Here is an 18,523-nt window from a genome sequence, read left to right as displayed (position 1 = left end):
TCGTCCCCTTGCCCTTGCCATGGCCACTCTTAGTGGTCATCGCCCCCACTGTCGTCAAACTCATCGCAAGAGATTGAAGCTATTCGACGGGAAAAAATAGCAACAACGATGGATGCTAGATGGGTAGGGTTTGTACATGATTTTAATGAATGGATCGTCACTTGGATTGCCAGCATAGAACAACTAAAGGTGTTAGATGATGTGAGAAATTTAGATATCCGTCTGTTATGTTAGATTTCACATGATGGTAATCCCCCTTTCCAATTAAGTAAAACATGCTCCATAAATCCTTTGTTGGACACAAACAATCTGTTGCCGAAGATTTACGGATATTAGTTGAATTTAAGCTAAACTGAATTAAATTCAACTTGTTGGATCGAGAAGCGCTAGAGGGGGGTGAATAGCGCTCGTGGCTATTTCGTACGATTTAGAAACAGAGTCGGAATACGCAGCGAAAAAATAAAAGCAAACACACACGCAAACACAGGTTGTTTACTTGATTCGGAGCCTGTGGCGACTCCTACTCCAAGGCTTACACTCATTGAGCATTTACGGTGGGCAACACTTATAATATCGAAAAGATGTTACAATTTAAGTACAATAAATAGAAATTAAATATAACAACGACACTGGAAAATAGCAGATTCAGAGCTCCGGGTTGTCGAGATGTTGTTGCAGCACTTCGGGATGGACTCGTTAGCAGCTGGATGCAGAAGGATTACTTTTTTGAAGATGTTTTAGACTGCTGCTCGAGACCTCCTTTTATTCACCCCTGAAGGTGCCTTAAAGCCCATCCGAGGCGCCTCTAACCTGCCGAGTCAGCCGCGTGGATCAACACTGATCCGATCGCACCTCATCCACTTGAAGGCGCTTTCATGCCACTTCAAGGCGCCTCCAAGCCGCGGTCCAAGGCGCCTTCAGTCCCCATGAAGGCGCTGTTGGAGCAATCTAGGTGCCCTAGGTTTTAATGTTTGGACAAAGGTTTAAATTAGGTTTATTGTTGAATTTGATATGCATTGTGAGTGTGCAGGATACAGGTACAACAAGGAAAGTCCAAGTGTGATCTTGGCAAAGGAGGAAAGTCCAAGGATGAGTCTTGGCGGTGTAAGTCCAAGTGTGTAGTCTTGGCAACGTAAGTCCAAGTGTGACTTGGCAATGGATGAAGTCTCGGAGGTGAGGAGCCTCTTGGCAAAGGAAGACCCGACAATAAAGACAAGGCCGAAGGAAGCTCCAGAAGGGCAAGACGTGAAGGATGGGGAGACATCTGAGGGGCGCGAGGCTGATGGAGGAGGCTAGAAGGCTAGGTCTAGGTTGATCGGGTGAGGATGAGTGTTGAGCGTGTTGGTGCGGGAAGCATCCGACGATCAAACCCAAGTTTTGATAATGGCAAAGGGTTCAAAATTAAGTCTTGTTGTTATCTAAAATGTTGAATGAGTGTTTCAGGAAAGTCCTAACTGCGGTTAGGCAGGTGAAAACCCTAGGGGGTGGTAACCCTAGGTCCTAGGGGGTGGTAACCCTAGGTGGAGAAAAGTCCTAGCTGCGGTTAGGCAAAGGGAAAACCCTAGGGGGTGGTAACCCTAGGTCATAGGGGGTGGTAACCCTATGCGGAAAGTCTTGGCAGGTCGATGGCTTCAGGCAAAAGTCCTAGAGGGTGGTAACCCTAGGTGGAAAGTCCTGGTGGCGCGAACCAGGTGAAAGACTGGACTAGCCGTGAAGCGGATGTCCAGTAGAAAGTCCGGAAGCATCGAGTGCTGAGCAAAAGTCCAGTCGATCTGGAGGATCACACTGGCAACAGGTAAATCTCCTGAGTGGAGTAAGTGAGGACGCGTTCCCCATAGAGGGAACAATAGGCGTCGAGTCGACCTAGGGTTTCCGGTCGGAAACCCGAAGTCAGACTCGGGCAGTCCGAAGACTGTCATTATCACATCTATTATTTTTTATGTGCTAACTTTGTGCTGCAGGGTTTATTTGCGACTAATGTATCTTGCAGGGACCAAAGTGTAAAGATTAACCTCGGATGAACAGTGTCCGAGGCGCCTCCATGGAGCTTGGAAGCGCCTCAGGTGCAAAAGCTGACCTGGTTGCGAAGCAGGGCTGAAGGCACCTCGGTTGGCTGTGGAGGCGCCTTGGAAGGCGCCTTGAAGACCTATGAAGGCGCCTTCAAGGTGATAAGGCGCATAATGGTCAGCGCTCATCTGCACGGTGGACTTGGAGCTATGGAGGCGCCTTCGGAGGCTTTCAAGGCGCCTTGAATGCCCTTTATAAGGGGTCTTCGAGCAGCAGTGAAGATCAACAACTTCCAAGCTTCCATTCTGCTATTTTCTGCTCAAGTATTGCTTCCGAAGTGTTGTTGCAACATTCCGACGACCCGGAGCTCAGATTTCTTTCCTACTACTGTTGTCGGTATAATTTTAAATTGTAGTTACATTTGTAATTAGATTGTAATATTCATACGAGCTTATAGTTGTTTCCCACGGAAAGCGATCAAGGATCACGGGCCTTCGAGTAGGAGTCGACCTAGGCTCTGAACGAAGTAAACGACCGTGTTCTTGTGTTTGTTTTCTTTATTCCGCTGCTTTAATTACTCTACGAACGTTTTACGATTTCGATAATCGAACGATTTAGCCACGAGCGCTATTCACCCCCCCCTCTAGCGCTTCTCGATCCAACAGAGCGATTGTACTCGGGGAAAATCTTATGGTTTTAGGTTTACTGTAGCAGTACTGTAATGACACTGTAGCAGTACTGTAGCGACATTGTAGCAACACTGTTGTGATACTGTAGCAGCATTGGTTACTGTAGCAGTCAACTGGTACACTGTAGCAGTCGACTGGTAGTCGACCGTTGGGTAACGGTCAGCTTCACTTAAAGGACCAGTTGACTGGTGCATACACCAGTCGACTGGTAGCGGGAAAACAGCTTAGTGTTTTTCTCTCGAGCTCTATTTAATAGAGCTCGGGGTGCTTGGGCATAGTTGATGAAATAGACTTGGTTAAAGCCTATTATAGTCTCCCAAGCCTTCGTGTGATCGGTGTGCTTGTATTCAAGTGTTTGTGGCGAGGTTTCTCCACTGACAAGGAGCTTGAGCTAGCCGGAGGTTTTTCGGGGATTAATCCACCGACGGATTGAGGGATCGTTCACCTTACGAACAGTCGTGGAGTAGGAGCAAGTTATCTATGAACCACGTTACATCGACGTGTATTGGTTTGCATTCTTTCCTTTAGTATTTAGCTTTCGTATTTGTGTTTGTATTATTCTATTTTCGCTTGCGCAACTAACAAATACGTAGGAAGCATTCGATTTGGGTGAGACGCTATTCCCCCCCCCCCCCCCCCCCCTCTAGCTACATTTTGGTCCTAACAATTGGTATCAGAGCAAGAGCGCTCTTCTATGGACTAACCGCCAAGAGAGCAAGAAGCTAGAGGAAGAAGAAGATGGAGTCTGAAGGACCGCTCGGATGGGATATCCGAATTCCACCTCCGTATGATAAAGAAGACTTTAATTATTGGAGGAAGCGGTTGGAGACATGGTTCCAAATGGATTGGAACCAATGGGTTGTCTTGAGTGACCCATTTGAAGCTCCTACGGACAAGAAAGGTAAACGCCTCCGACCTCGGCATTGGACCGAAGAGCAACGGGAGAAATCGGAGGCGGATAAGGAGGTAACGAGAATTTTACATAGTTTACTACCTTCTAATATTTTGTTGAGTGTAGGTGAAACCACAAATGCAAGTGATCTTTGGAAAAAGATCATTGCCTATCATGAAGACCCTACAAAAATCCAAGGAGTGGAAGAGCCCAAGGAGAAGGGTTCATTGGTCCAAGAAGAGAAGGACAAATCGAATGTTGACACGAGCTCAACATCCAAGGAGGAGAAGGAAGATGAGGAGGTATCATCCACATCATCAAGGGAGGAAGAAGTGGAACCGTCCACATCTTCAAGTGAAGAGGAAGAAGAGTAATCCAAGGAAGAGGAGATCTTGGAAGCTCAACCCTCCACCTCAACTACCAAGAAGAACACAAAGGAACACATCAAATGCTTTGAGTGTGGTAAGATGGGGCACTATAAGAGTAGGTGTCCTTTGCTTAAGAAGGTAAAGGAGCTAAACCCTAAACTCACTAAAGTTAATTTAGAAACTAATGTGAGTTGTAGGAAGAAGAAGAAGAAGAAGGAGAAGAAGCACATTAGGTGCTTTACATGTGGTGAGTGGGGTCACTACCACACAAAGTGCCCAAGGAGAGGAGAGCTCAAGAAATTAGCGCACTTGAAGAAGTGGGAGAAGAAGAGAGCTTCAAGGGTAAGGGAGGTAAACCCTAATTTGAATGCTAGTTCAAATTTAAATCGTTATAATGCTATTTATCATGAAAATAGAATGCATGATAAACCTAAGGACAAATATATACCTCCTCATGCTAGATCTACCATACCTAAGGTTAGGAAGGTAGATAACTACTTAGGCAACAATTCTAAGGACTTTAGATATAAGCCTAAGGCTAGCAATGCTCATAGGAATCAACAAAAATCCAAATCTATGGATTTAGTAAGGGAAAACCAAGTCTTAAGGTCAAGACTTGATAACTTAGAGAGAACCTTAGCAAGAATGGAAAACTTGCTTAAGAGGCAAAGTGAGCATAACCTTGGAAAAGCTAGACAAGAGTCATCCAATGGCTATAGAGGTTTGGGATACAAACCCAAAGCCGAGAAGGATGTGACTTCCTTTTATAGGATTCCATATAGCTATGGAACCAAACCTAGGAATAGTGGTCAAGCTAAAAGTACAAGGGAAGTTGTCCCTAAGAGTACTTTTCTAAAGACCAATGTGACTAAGACTTCTAAGAAGTCTAATAATGTCACAAAGAAGGTTACAAGAGAGGTCATCCCTAGAGTTGACTTAGTAAAGGTGACTAAGGCTCCAAAAAGGTCAAACAAAGTCACAAATAAGGTTACAAGGGGACTTAGCCCTAGAAGTGACCTAGTGGAAGTGACCAAGGCTTCTAAGAAGCCTAGAAAGGTCCTTAGGAAGGTATCTAGGGAAGTCATCCCTAGTGAGTACCTAGAACATCCAAGGAACACCAATAGGTTTTGGGTTCCTAGGAGCATAGTCTCTACACCCTAGATGGGTTTAGAGAGTGTCAACTCCAATTAGAAGGGTAGTTAACCCAACCTTGATAAAAGTTGACACTTGAGAACATTTTCAAGGTTATTGTTAACCTTTGAAAATGAAAAGGATTATGGGGTTACTCTTTGAAATAGTAATATATGTGCCAAAATTTGAAGAGTTGAACTTAATCTAAATTGGCACACTTAAGAAAAGTATAAGAAAAATCAAGTTAGAACTTTGATACTTTCTTAAGGAATTAAGAGAAAATCCATGCTTTAATTAAATGTGATTAAGCCTTGAAGAGCAAAAATGTGTCAAGTTTTGAGGAATCATATTTAATGTAAGTTGGTACACTTGGAAAAAGGATAAGAAATGTCGAGTTGAGATATTAGTATGATCTTGAGGAATTAAGAACAAACTTAAGTCTCAATCTAAACGTTTAATCCTTAAGAGGAGTAATACGTGTCAAAATTTGAGGATTTGAATTTAATTTAAATTGACACACTTGAGAGAAGCAAAAGTAATGTCAAATTTAAAAATTCAGCATTTTCTTATGGAATTAAGGGAAATGTAAACCTTAATCCAAATTGTCACTCTTGCAAAGAGTAACATGTGCCAAATCTTAAGGAATTATGTGTGAATTAAATTGCCACAATTTGGAGAATCATATGAACTACCAAGTTAGTATTTTGGTATGTTCCTAGGGAGCCAAGGGCAAATCCGGGGCTCAAGATATAAGGTGATTACCTCTTTGGAAGGATAAATATGCCAAAATTTGAGGAATGTGCTTAATTTTAATTGACATAAATAAATCAAGAGATTAAAGAAATGTCAAGTTGGGGTTTGGTATTCTCTTGATGAAATTAGGCAATCTAGGGTTAAATTTTGAGTTAGCTAGGGTTAAGAATACTTAGATAGGTAATCTAGGTAAATTTTATTTATGCTAACTTGTCATGATTGTTTGCCCATCATATTCCATGACATCATATTTAGCATTCACATTTTATTATGAAAAATATAAAAATATCATGTCATGTCATACATTCATCATGTAGCTATAACATGCCTTGCTTTTGAAAATTGCTTATTTTGATGTATGTCATTAATCATCATGCAGTATGTCAATTTTCTTGTAATTAAGGGTAAAAGGTATTTATTATGTATGAAAGTGTCCCAACAAGAGGGATCATATCAAGTGACATCCTAGATGGATGATCATGATTTTTACAATGCCTAGATAGAGATGCATGATCCCTTAGTTTAGGGCAAGACCAAATATACATCTTACAAAGAACTATAAGGTGACTTGTATGTGTTTTAATACACGTTAGATACAAGTGAGATGTTAAGATGGTGAACAAAACTCAAGATGTTGATCTAGTGTATCTTGTTGAGTTTTAGGTTCATCAAAACACATAGTTATGTATCTTCCAATCATTGGGAAAGCTAATGTACAAGTCATGTGCATTGAGCCCAAAGAACGTGGTTGGATATTGGTTTTGAAAATGATTTCAAAATACTTTTGAAAAACCTTGGTGAAGACTATCTTTTGATAGTAATCATCATTGGAAAGTTAGACACAAACTAGGAGAAAACATTGAAGTTTTCAAGAGTTTTCAAATTTGTGTTAATCTTTGAAAATATGAAGTATTTTCATAGAAAACTATTTTTCCCTGATAAAGTATACCCTAAATAATGTCTATATGAGTTTTCATAATGAAAACAAGTATGGATTGGTTAAGAAAAACCAAAGTGAAGTTTCGGTTGAGGTTGAGTTTCATTATTGAATTTTGATCCTCAAAACTCCGAGTTTTGGTTTTCCTAATTATTTAGGAACCCCAAGTCATTGTTGGTGCAATGATAGAAGTTTGACCATATTTTTAGGGGTAATTACTCTTTGAAAACATAAAAATCTTTTCCAAGACCAAAAGGAAGTCAAGTGTTAAGGTAGCACATGACATTGGTATGGGAGGTGTTACTTGTTAGAGTGTATACTGAAAGCCTAAGCTTTTTTAAACATTTATTTTGAATAAAGAATCACATTTGGTCAAATCATCTACATTTGTTATAGTTGTTCAATTAATTTATATTGTAGATAACATAGTATGTGGTGTCACATACAGAAGATGATGTTATCAGTACATTATAAATTATAAACAGTAGCTCACGACCAAAATGGAAAGGAACAAGCCATTAGAAGGTCGTAGTGTAATTAGGTATTAGTTTATCTTAACTATATAATTACACTAGTACACTTAGAGTGTATTGAGTAGGACCATCAGAGGTCGTTTTCTTTTATACTGACTTTATAAAGGAACAAAGACCTCAGTTATTATGGAAGTGTGTGCTCTTAATCCTAATATAATAACAAACACATATATTTGATATTTATTTCTTTAATTTATCAATGGGTGAGATTTAGTTCGATGAATCAATAAGCCCGATAAGTTGGGAAATGATATCACTTATAGTGTGTGTTGTTGATTATAGAAGGAAACTGTGTCCTAGTAATTTAGGTTGATAATGTCCCCAAGATGAGCTCATAAAGATTGTCATGTTAAACCCTGCAGGTGGACTTAGTCCGACATGACGATAAGGTTGAGTGGTACTATTCTTGGATTAAGATATTAATTAAATGAGTTGTCAGTAACTCACTTAATTAGTAGACATTCGACATCTTAAACACAGGGAGACTAACACACTCATAATAAGAAGGAGCCCAAAAAATATAATTTGGGATTGGTGCGGTAGTTCAATAATAGTTCTCTAGTGGAATGAATTATTATTGATAAAATTAAGTTGTGTGTTCGGGGCGAACACGGAATGCTTAATTTTATCGGGAGACCAAAACAAATTCCTCCTCTCGGTCCCTATCGTAGCCTCTTATTTATAGAGTATTATACCCACCTATACCCACCTTCGTACCCATGATATAGGGGCCGGCCAAGCTAGCTTGTGGTTCAAGTTAGGGTCGGCCAAGCCTTGATTTATGGGTGGACGGCCCTAGCTTGAACCCAAGCTTAGGTGGCCGACCCCCATTAAATTAAAAGGAATTTTAATTTTAAATATTTCTTATGTGAAAGATATAATTTATTGGAGAGATTAAAAATTAAAATATCTCTTTTAAAAGGATCTACAAAAGATTAAAGAAAGATATTAGATCTCTTTCCTTATTTGTAGATTGGAAAGATATTTTATTTTTCTTCTTTATAAATTATTCACATGTAGAATAATTAAAATTATAGAAATTTCTTTTTATCAACCATGAAGGGATTTTAAAAGGAAAATTTATTTTTTAAAATTTCCGAAGACAAATAAGGAATTTTATTTGGTGATTGAAATTGCTTTGTTTGGTCTCCATGAGGTGGCCGGCCACATACAATTAATTAGGAAATTTTATTTAATTTTTATTAATTAATTGTTGTCAAGGAAAGTTAAGGAAATTTTATTGTAATTAAATTTCCTTATTTATCAAAGCCAAGGAATATAAAAGAGGGGGTTGGGGTGCCTTCATGAGACACAACTTCTATTATTCTCTCTCTCTTTTCCTTGGTGTTGTGGCCGACCATCCTCTCTTCCTCTCTTCTTCTTTGTGGTGGCCGAAACCCTTCTTTGTTTGGAGCTCTTGTGGTGGCCGGATACTACTTGGAGAAGAAGAAGAAGAAGGAGAGAAAGCTTGCATCCCTTGGAGCTTGGTTGGTATTTTTTCTTCATCCTTGGTGAAGCTTTTGATTTGGCCGAACCTAGCAAGGAGGAGAAGAAGGTGCTTTGGTGGTTTCTCATCTTGGAAGATCGTTGCCCACACAACGTCTGAGGTTAAAAGAGGAATACGGTAGAAGATCAAGAGGTCTTTCTAAAAGGTATAACTAGTATTTTTCTTTTCCACATCATACTAGTTATTTTTGGAAATAAATACCAAATACAAGAGACATACGATTCTAGTATTTCAAACTTGTTTTCGATATTGTGTTCGTTGTTTTTCTTTTCCTTGTGATTTGATTGTTCTTTTCGGTTGACCTAAAGTTATTTTAGGAAATTAAATATTAGCTTTCCTTAAAAGGTTTTGTCTAGTCGATGGTGGTTGCTCCCATATCCAAGAAGGTCATGTGCCTCGCCACGTCAGTACTGGGAACCAATTATGGAAATTAATATTTAATGGAATTAATAACTTAGGTGATTTGGATCGAACGTGTTAAGTTCCGCAGGAGATCCAAGTTAAAACCTAAAAGAACAAATAGATTAAACTTGTATCAAACGTGTTAAGTTCTGCAGGCGATTCAAGTTTAATTTAAAAGAACACATGGTAGCTAGGAAAAGGTTCAGACCTTTGTACAAAAATTTTTTACAGTGGAACCATTAGGTTTTCCGAGTAGCAACCAACATTACTAAGGATAAGGGAGAGTCATCCAAGGCCAATAAGAAGGAATATACTAGGGTAGCATATAATTATAGCAAGGATGAGGTGTCCAAGATTAAGGACAAGAAGAAATTAACCAAAGACAAGGTGTTTAAGGTTAAGAAGGTGAGTTTAGTAGGCCAAGTGTCACCCGAGATGCACCGAAGTGACCTAGCCATAGTGGATGAGTCACCAAGGGAGGTGACTAAGGTTAAGATTCCTAAGGTTAGGAAGATCCTTTGGGACCCATGATAGATGGGTTATCAAATGTGCTAAGTGGTTAGGAGACGGGCTTAAGTCTCTAACCTAGTGGGTTGACACAGTTGGGATGTGTTTCGTGCATGGAAATATGAATTGGGTTCATATTGTATGAAAATTAGTTTTTGATGTATATATGCCATATAAACTAATGCTAGGGATGCATTATGGTTTAGTATGGGCAGATACATCAAGAGGAAGCCAAAATTAAGACTTTAGGTCAAGGTTCAATTGAACCATTTAGGTAGTTTTGAATTTTGTGTTAATCTTGGGGATCTGTGATAAATATATTTTTATATATATTTTTCCCAAGTAGACATGAATAAAATAGACCTCTCCACAAAATTTGGTATTTTTTGGAGCTCTGTGGAATTTTTGGCACATTTATGAAAGTAAGTAAAAAATATTGATTTTTGTCCAAAAAGAGTACCAGTCGACTGGTACAGTTACCAGTCGACTGGAAACAGTATTTTTGAGCACAGAATATCTCTGTAAGCTCGTTTTGATGAGGGCAGTCAATTGGTTCCGATACCAGTCGACTGGTAACAGTGTATTTCGAACACAGAAGGTTCTGTGAGTGGAAATTGAAGGGGTCAGTCGACTGGTACCTAGGTCAGTCGACTGGTACCAGCCTAAAAGTGTTTTTCAACGTTGTTCTTGACCATGTCAACTCGTTTAAATGTATGAGATCCATGGGGATAAATACATGAGTTTAGGGTAAATTTGGATGACAAGTGTTCAACAATTGGGATATTGTTGGAACTCTTTTTAATGTATGGCAAAGGGGGAGAAATTTAGGTTTAAGTGGGAAACCTACACACCTTTGTAAAAAATCCTAGCTAAGGGGAGCTTAGCTGAAGGGGGAGCGATTGTTCAGGCAAAGGGGAAGAAGTTTACCTTTACGAGAAATCCTAGTTCAAGGAGGAGCTTAGGTGAAGGGGGAGCCTAGGGTTAGGTTCCATGACTTATGCATGTATAGATTTTATGTTTATTCACATTGTTATTGCATTTATGTTTCCCTAACTTAAACAAGTTGCCAAACATCAAAAAGGGGGAGATTGTTGGGGCAATCTAGGTGCCCTAGGTTTTGATATTTGGACAAAAGTTTAAGTTAGGTTTATTGTTGTATTTGATATGCATTGTGAGTGTGCAGGATACAGGTACAACAAGGAAAGTCCAAGTGTGATCTTGGCAAAGGAGGAAAGTCCAAGGATGAGTCTTGGCGGTGTAAGTCCAAGTATGTAGTCTTGGCAACGTAAGTCCAAGTGTGACTTGGCAATGGATGAAGTCCCGGAGGTGAGGAGCCTCTTGGCAAAGGAAGACCCAACAATAAAGACAAGGCCGAAGGAAGCTCCAGAAGGGCAAGACATGAAGGATGGGGAGACATCCGAGGGGTGCGAGGCTGATGGAAGAGGCTAGAAGGCTAGGTCTAGGTTGGTCGGGGCGAGGACGAGTGCTGAGCGATTGTACTTGGGGAAAAATCTTATGGTTTTAGGTTCACTGTAGCAGTACTGTAGCAACAATGTAGCAACACTGTTGTGATACTGTAGCAGCACTGGTTACTGTAGCAGTCGACTGGTAGTCGACCGTTGGGTAATGGTCAGCTTCACTTAAAGGACCAGTCGACTGTGTTAGGACAAAAAGTGAGCTAGAGGGGGGGGTGAATAGAGACCAAGTGGTATCAGAGCAAGGTTTCTCTTCACCGGAATCATCGCCGGAAGGGTCAAGTATAACAAGAAGAGCTAGAGGGTGAAGAAGTTGAAGCAAAATTGTCCAAGTCAAAGAAATTCAAAAGCTCAACTTCTACAATGGAATTCCGAGATGGGCTCGGATTCGACACGAGGGTGGCTCCACCATACACTTCCACGAGCTTCGATTCTTGGAAATCAAGAATCGAAAATTTTCTTATGATGGAGATAGAGCAATGGTTTGCTCTTATGGAAGGCTTCAAGGCTCCAACAAACTCCAAGGGCAAGCTTCTCAAGAAAAGCAAATGGAGCTCGGAGCAAGTCCAAAGGTGCGAGGCCAATGACAAAGTGACCAAGCTTTTGGTAAATTTATTGCCAAGCACCATCCTTTGTAAAATTGGAAAATTTGAAGATGCAAAGGATTTATGGAGCAAATTGGCCAAGCTTCATGAAGAGATCCCCTCTACTGTACAAGAGCAAGAAGTATCCAGAGAGGGTGACTCTTTGGAGCAAGACCAAGAGGAGGACTCCAAGGTTGAGAGATGCTCAACCTCCGAAGAAGAAGTCCAAGAAGAAGCTTCATCCTCAAGGGAATTCATCGAAGGGAACAAGGAGGGAGCATACTCCTTGTTTCATATTCAAGATGATGAAGCCTCTGTTGGTGCAACCTTAGGTCAAGGTTGACCTGGTTGACCCGACTCGAGGTGACTTGACTCGAGTTGTATTTTGATGTTTGACTTGGGAAGATTGTCGGTGCAACCTTAGGTCAAGGTTGACCTAGTTGAGTTGCATGTTGATGTTTGATACTCGTAAGAGAGTTCTATTCTTGATGTGAGACAAGAATAGATGGTTGGGAGATTATTGGTGCAACCCTAGGTCAAGGTTGACCTGGTTGACCTGAAAAGTCCAAGTATGGAGACTTGGCACTGGAAAAGTCCAAGCAGGGAGCTTGGCACGCGAAAAGTCCAAGTATGGAGACTTGGCACTGGAGAAGTCCAAGCAGGGAGCTTGGCACGGGAAAAGTCCAAGCAGGGAGCTTGGCACAAGGGAAAGTCCTAACTGGGATGATAGGCAGTTGGAAAGTCCTGGTGAGTGAAGCCAGGCAATGGGAAAGTCCTAACTGGGATGTTAGGCAGCTGGAAAGTCCTGGTGAGTGAAGCCAGGCAGTGGGAAAGTCCTGGTAAGTGAAGCCAGGCAGTGAGAAAGTCCTAACTGGGATGTTAGGCAGTGTGGAAATCCTGGTGAGTGAAGCCAGGTGGAAAGTCCTGGTGAGTGAAGCCGGGCAAGGGAAAATCCAGATGGATCAAGGGTAATCGGACATCTGGTGATGGGAAGTCCAAGTAGGTCATAGGAGTGACCGGATACTTGGCACGAAAAGGAAAGTCCAAGTAGGTCATAGGAGTGACCGGATACTTGGCACGAAGAGGAAAGTCCAAGTGGGTCAAAGGGATTGACCGGACACTTGGTGGGGAGTCTTAGCAGGTCAAGGGAGTGACCGGATGCTAAGCATGATGTACCAATAGGTCAAGGTTGACCGGATATTGGTTTGGAAGGTTTGGGACTTGGTTTGGGCAAAAATCAAGCTCTGGATCGGTCGGCAAACCGATCCAGATCGTTAGTATCCGATCGATCGTGACCGATCGGATGACAAATGAAGGTGATCATGGTTCGTGGGCTTCCGATCGGCCTGGGGACCGATCATCTGAAACTGATCGGTCCCCGGACCGATCGACGCGGGATCGGTCCGGACCGATCAGATTCCTCAGCAGTGTTGGGCAACTCTGACGAGCTCGATCGGTCCGGGACCGATCAGGAAGAGCCCGATCGGTCCCCACGACCGATCAGGAGGTTCCTGATCGGTCCATGGACCGATCGGAAACAAGCGAGGCTTCTTCCCGATCGGTCCACGCATCGATCGGGGTTCTAGCTGCGACGCAGCTAGTTTCTTCATTGCTTCTTCGCAGGTATAAAGGGGTTGAGGGCTGCTGCTGCACAAGGACTTCTTCTCTTTTCCTAGAACTTCTGTTCTGCTGCTGAAGTTTCAGCTTAGACTGAGCTTTGTTGAGCTCACTTCCGAAGCCCCGCGTGAGCTTCTTTCGGCTGAGCTACTTGTTGGCATTCGTCCGTGAAGTTGTTGCTTCCAGGACTTCAGTCGACGACAAGAAGGCAAGCTTGTATTGTTACATTCATTGTATTTACTTCTTGTATTCCTTGTATTCTATCTTGCTGTTGCGAGTTATTGTGGCGAGGTTTCTCCACCCACAAGGAGTATCTATTAGCCGGGTTTCCGGGGACTCATCCACCGACGGATTGGTAGGCTTCGTCCACCTTACGGACACGCCGAGGAGTAGGAGCCCTAATCTCCGAACCTCGTTATATGGTTTGTCTTTCTTCTCCTGTTTTCTTTCTACGTTGTATTTCCGCTGCACTAACCTAATCGTAGGAAGAAACGTGAAAGATTGGGGTCGGCTATTCACACCCCCCTCTCTAGCCGAGTACGAACGATCCTAACAAGTTGTATCAGAGCGAGATCGCTCTTCATCGGATCAACACCCGTGGGAGCAAAGCTAGAGAATGGATCTCTATGGAGAAGACATCACCATTCCACACTTCTACGAATGCGGCGACTTCGCGTATTGGAAGGTAAGGATGAAGTACTTTCTTATGACTAACATAATGAATTGGTTTTGTGTACAAGAAGGTTTTACTCCTCCGGTGGATAAGGAAGGAAAACCACTTGAGAAGAAGGAGTGGACAAGAGAACAAATTCACAAATCCGAAATCAACGAAGAGGTAACGAGAATAATTGAATTTTCATTGCCTACTAACATCTTGTGTAAGATAGGTTACAACAATGCCAAGGAATTATGGGATAACTTGGCCAAGTTCCATGAGGGAAGCTCAAATTCAAGCCATGAAGAGGAGCTAAGTGAGCCAAGTAGCTCACATCATGGAGGAGAAGATTTAGAAGTTGAGGGCCACTCAACATCTAAAGAAGAAGAGGAGGAGAGTTCCTCTTCAAGGTCGGAGCAAGAAGAAGAAGCTTCTACCTCCGGAAGGGATGAAGATGAGAGCGTTCATCCATCCTCAACCCTAGGTAACTCAAGCATTTTAATTTCTAGCAAATTACACATAATGTGCTTCGAGTGTAGGGAATTTGGGCACTACAAGAGCAAGTGTCCAAAGAGGGTTAGAAAGACTCCACCGGCACCAAAGGTCAAGGAAGCCGGCGTCCCAACACGCAAAGGCAAGAAGCACGTGGTGTGCTTTCAATGCAAGCAACGGGGACACTATAGGAGCCAATGTCCGAAGGGGAGGAAACCTCACAAGGACAAGGGATGCACATCGATAGGGGGAGCTAAGGCAAACCCTAAGGTATCTTTTAAGGCTCATTCGTGCAATTCTAGTAGGATACATGCTAGTAATTTTATTGCATTAGTCAATAATGATAAGCATGTTAACACTAGAAATCAATACATGTGCTTAGGTGCTAAACATGTCAACCTAGATAGGGATACTACTAGGAATGCTAACCCTAGGATTAACACTTCTAAGGTTAAGGAAAACCTAGGTAGAAACCCTAAATCAACTAGACACATGCCTAGGAACACCTCAAGAAAGAATGACAAATCAAAACTTGAGGTAATAGAAAAGGAGAATCAAGTCTTGAGGTCAAGGCTTGATACCCTAGAAAATGCCCTTAAAAATTTAGAGAAGTCAACTCTAGGGCCTAAGGGTCAAAAGTCCCAGGACAAGAAAGGTTTAGGTCACAAATCTAAGTCCCAAGTGGTCAAGCCCACTTTCCACAATGTTCCATTCGATTATGGAACAAAACCTAGGGCTAGGAAGACCACCACCAAGGTCACAAGGGGAGTCACCCCTAGAGTTGATCTTGATGAGTCCCAAATGACCAAGGCTTCAAAGCCTAAGAGGGTCATTAGGAGGGTTGCTAGGGAAGTTATCCCTAGTGAATATTTAGTGAACCCAATGAGCTCAAATAGGTATTGGGTTCCTAGGAGCATCTTCTCTACCCCATAGATGGGTTAGAGAGTGTCAACTCCGATTAGAAGGGTAGTTAACCCAACTTTGAGGAAATTGACACTCAAGGAGCATTTTCAAGGTTTTGAGAACTTTTGAAAATGAAATAGAATTATCATTTACTCCTTTGAAGAGTTAAATGTGCCTAAAGATTGGAAATTTCATTTTTAATCTCAATTGGCACAATTTGGGAAAATCTAGAGAACTCTCGAGGAAAAATGAAACATGCCAAGTTTTGAGGATAAATTTGATCTTTAAGTGGCATGAATTAATCTAGAGTTCAAGAAGTGTCAAAATTAGGATTTTGGCATTTTGGGGCAATCTAGGATTAAATTTGAAGTTAGCCAAGTGGTTAAGAATACTTAGATAGGTAATCTAGGTATATTTATTTATGCTAAATCTTGCCATGATTGTTTGCCCTCACATGTCATGATATCATGTTTAGTTTTATTATCATTTGAAATGTCATGATAATGCTTAGGCTAGTTTTTATGTCATGTTTATTTAAGTTTCAAACTTTATGCCATGACATCATGACATTGGCACATGTTTTCATTTATGATACCATTTTATGCCATGTCATCATCTCTTGCATTAATAATCAATTGAATTGATTTAAGGATGAAAAACACATTTTGATATTGAGATCAAATTTGTGTTTAGAAAATGCATGAGACCTTAGTCTAAGATACCAAAACCCATATCTCACATCAAAATTGTCATGGATGTGTTTGATACACTTTAGATGTGTGTGAGATATTAGGATCATGAATTAGGATCAAGGTGCACAGTTCTTGTACCTAGATGAGCCTAATTCAAGAAAAGGAGGATCATAGGGAAAACTTGTGTACAAGTCATGTACATATAGTCCTAAGATTATGATCCTAAATTAAAGGGTTTAAAATCATTTCAAAATTGATTTGAAAAACCTTGATGAAGCTTTCCTAGTGATTGCATTCATCATTGAACATTGTGATACAAAGTTGAGTTAAACTTGAACTATTTCAAAGTTTTTGAACTTTGTATCAAGATTGAAAAATGGAAGTTATTTTCATAGAAAACTATTTTTCCATGATAGTGTATGATATGAGGAATGTATCCTCAAAGTTTCGCAATTTTTGGAATTTTCTTGAATTTATTAGGAGTTTCTGATTTTTCCGGAAGGGGAAATCAGAAGTTCTGATTTCAGTGGCTGGATCGGTCCGGGGACCGATCCAGGGAACATCTGATCGGTCTGCGGACCGATCCAGAGTATTGTGGATCGGTCTGCAGACCGATCCAGTGAGTTCCAGTAGCACGAGTGCGATCTGGTGAAGGGCTGATCGGTCTGGGGACCGATCAGGGCGTGCCGAATTTCTGATTTTTCAGCTGTTGTCTGAAATTTCAGTTTTTGGGAGTGAGTTTCGGGTTTCTAAATGTTTGAAACTCTCCAAGACATTATTGGTACAATGGTCAAGGGGGAGTTGACCTTTAGAGGGAGTTTTACCTAATTGTCAAGGGGGAGTTGACTTTTTAGGGGGAGTTTTTACTCCTTAAGGCTTTTGAGGATTAGTGATATGGGATTATCACTAAGTTGATTGTTGAGTTTAGTATCAAGGGGAAATTAAGAGTTTCAATGAAAGGTATGGGACTTTCATTAGGAAGAAACTCTTGACCTTGATACCCTCCTTTTTCTTTTTGATGTGTGTCAAAAAGGGGGAGAATTATTGGAGAACCCAAGTTAGGTTATCGGGTTAACCTAAGCTAGGGGAAGAATGTCAAGGAATGTTCGAGGAAGAACATTGGTATTCTTTTTGATGTGTGTCAAAAAGGGGGAGAATTATTGGAGAACCCAAGTTAGGTTATCGGGTTAACCTAAGGGGAGAATGTCCAGAGAATGTTCAAGGAAAGAACATTGGACATTGGAAAATGATTGGAAAACCTAAGTTAGGTTATCGGGTTAACCTAACTTGATTATGGGTTTTGTCAAACATCAAAAAGGGGGAGATTGTTGGTGCAACCTTAGGTCAAGGTTGACCTGGTTGACCCGACTCGAGGTGACTTGACTCGAGTTGTATTTTGATGTTTGACTTGGGAAGATTGTCGGTGCAACCTTAGGTCAAGGTTGACCTAGTTGAGTTGCATGTTGATGTTTGACACTCGTAAGAGAGTTCTATTCTTGATGTGAGACAAGAATAGATGGTTGGGAGATTATTGGTCCAACCCTAGGTCAAGGTTGACCTGGTTGACCTGAAAAGTCCAAGTATGGAGACTTGGCACTGGAAAAGTCCAAGCAGGGAGCTTGGCACGCGAAAAGTCCAAGTATGGAGACTTGGCACTGGAGAAGTCCAAGCAGGGAGCTTGGCACGGGAAAAGTCCAAGCAGGGAGCTTGGCACGAGGGAAAGTCCTAACTGGGATAATAGGCAGTTTGAAAGTCCTGGTGAGTGAAGCCAGGCAGTGGGAAAGTCCTAACTGGGAAGTTAGGCAGTTGGAAAGTCCTGGTGAGTGAAGCCAGGCAGTGGGAAAGTCCTGGTAAGTGAAGCCAGGCAGTGAGAAAGTCCTAACTGGGATGTTAGGCAGTGTGGAAATCCTGGTGAGTGAAGCCAGGTGGAAAGTCCTGGTGAGTGAAGCCGGGCAAGGGAAAATCCAGATGGATCAAGGGTAATCGGACATCTGGTGATGGGAAGTCCAAGTAGGTCATAGGAGTGACCGGATACTTGGCAGGAAGAGGAAAGTCCAAGTAGGTCATAGGAGTGACCGGATACTTGGCACGAAGAGGAAAGTCCAAGTGGGTCAAAGGGATTGACCGGACACTTGGTGGGGAGTCTTAGCAGGTCAAGGGAGTGACCGGATGCTAAGCATGATGTACCAATAGGTCAAGGTTGACCGGATATTGGTTTGGAAGGTTTGGGACTTGGTTTGGGCAAAAACCAAGCTCTGGATCGGTCTGCAGACCGATCCAGCGATACGTTTGTGTATCTGATCGATCTGGTGACCGATCAAATGACAAACAGAAGGTGATCATGGTTCTGTGGGCTTACTGATCGGTCTGGGGACCGAT

The sequence above is a fragment of the Zingiber officinale genome, chromosome 3B, assembly GCF_018446385.1.
Source record: "Zingiber officinale cultivar Zhangliang chromosome 3B, Zo_v1.1, whole genome shotgun sequence".
NCBI lineage: Eukaryota > Viridiplantae > Streptophyta > Magnoliopsida > Zingiberales > Zingiberaceae > Zingiber > Zingiber officinale.
Note: the sequence above shows the minus strand (reverse complement) of the source record.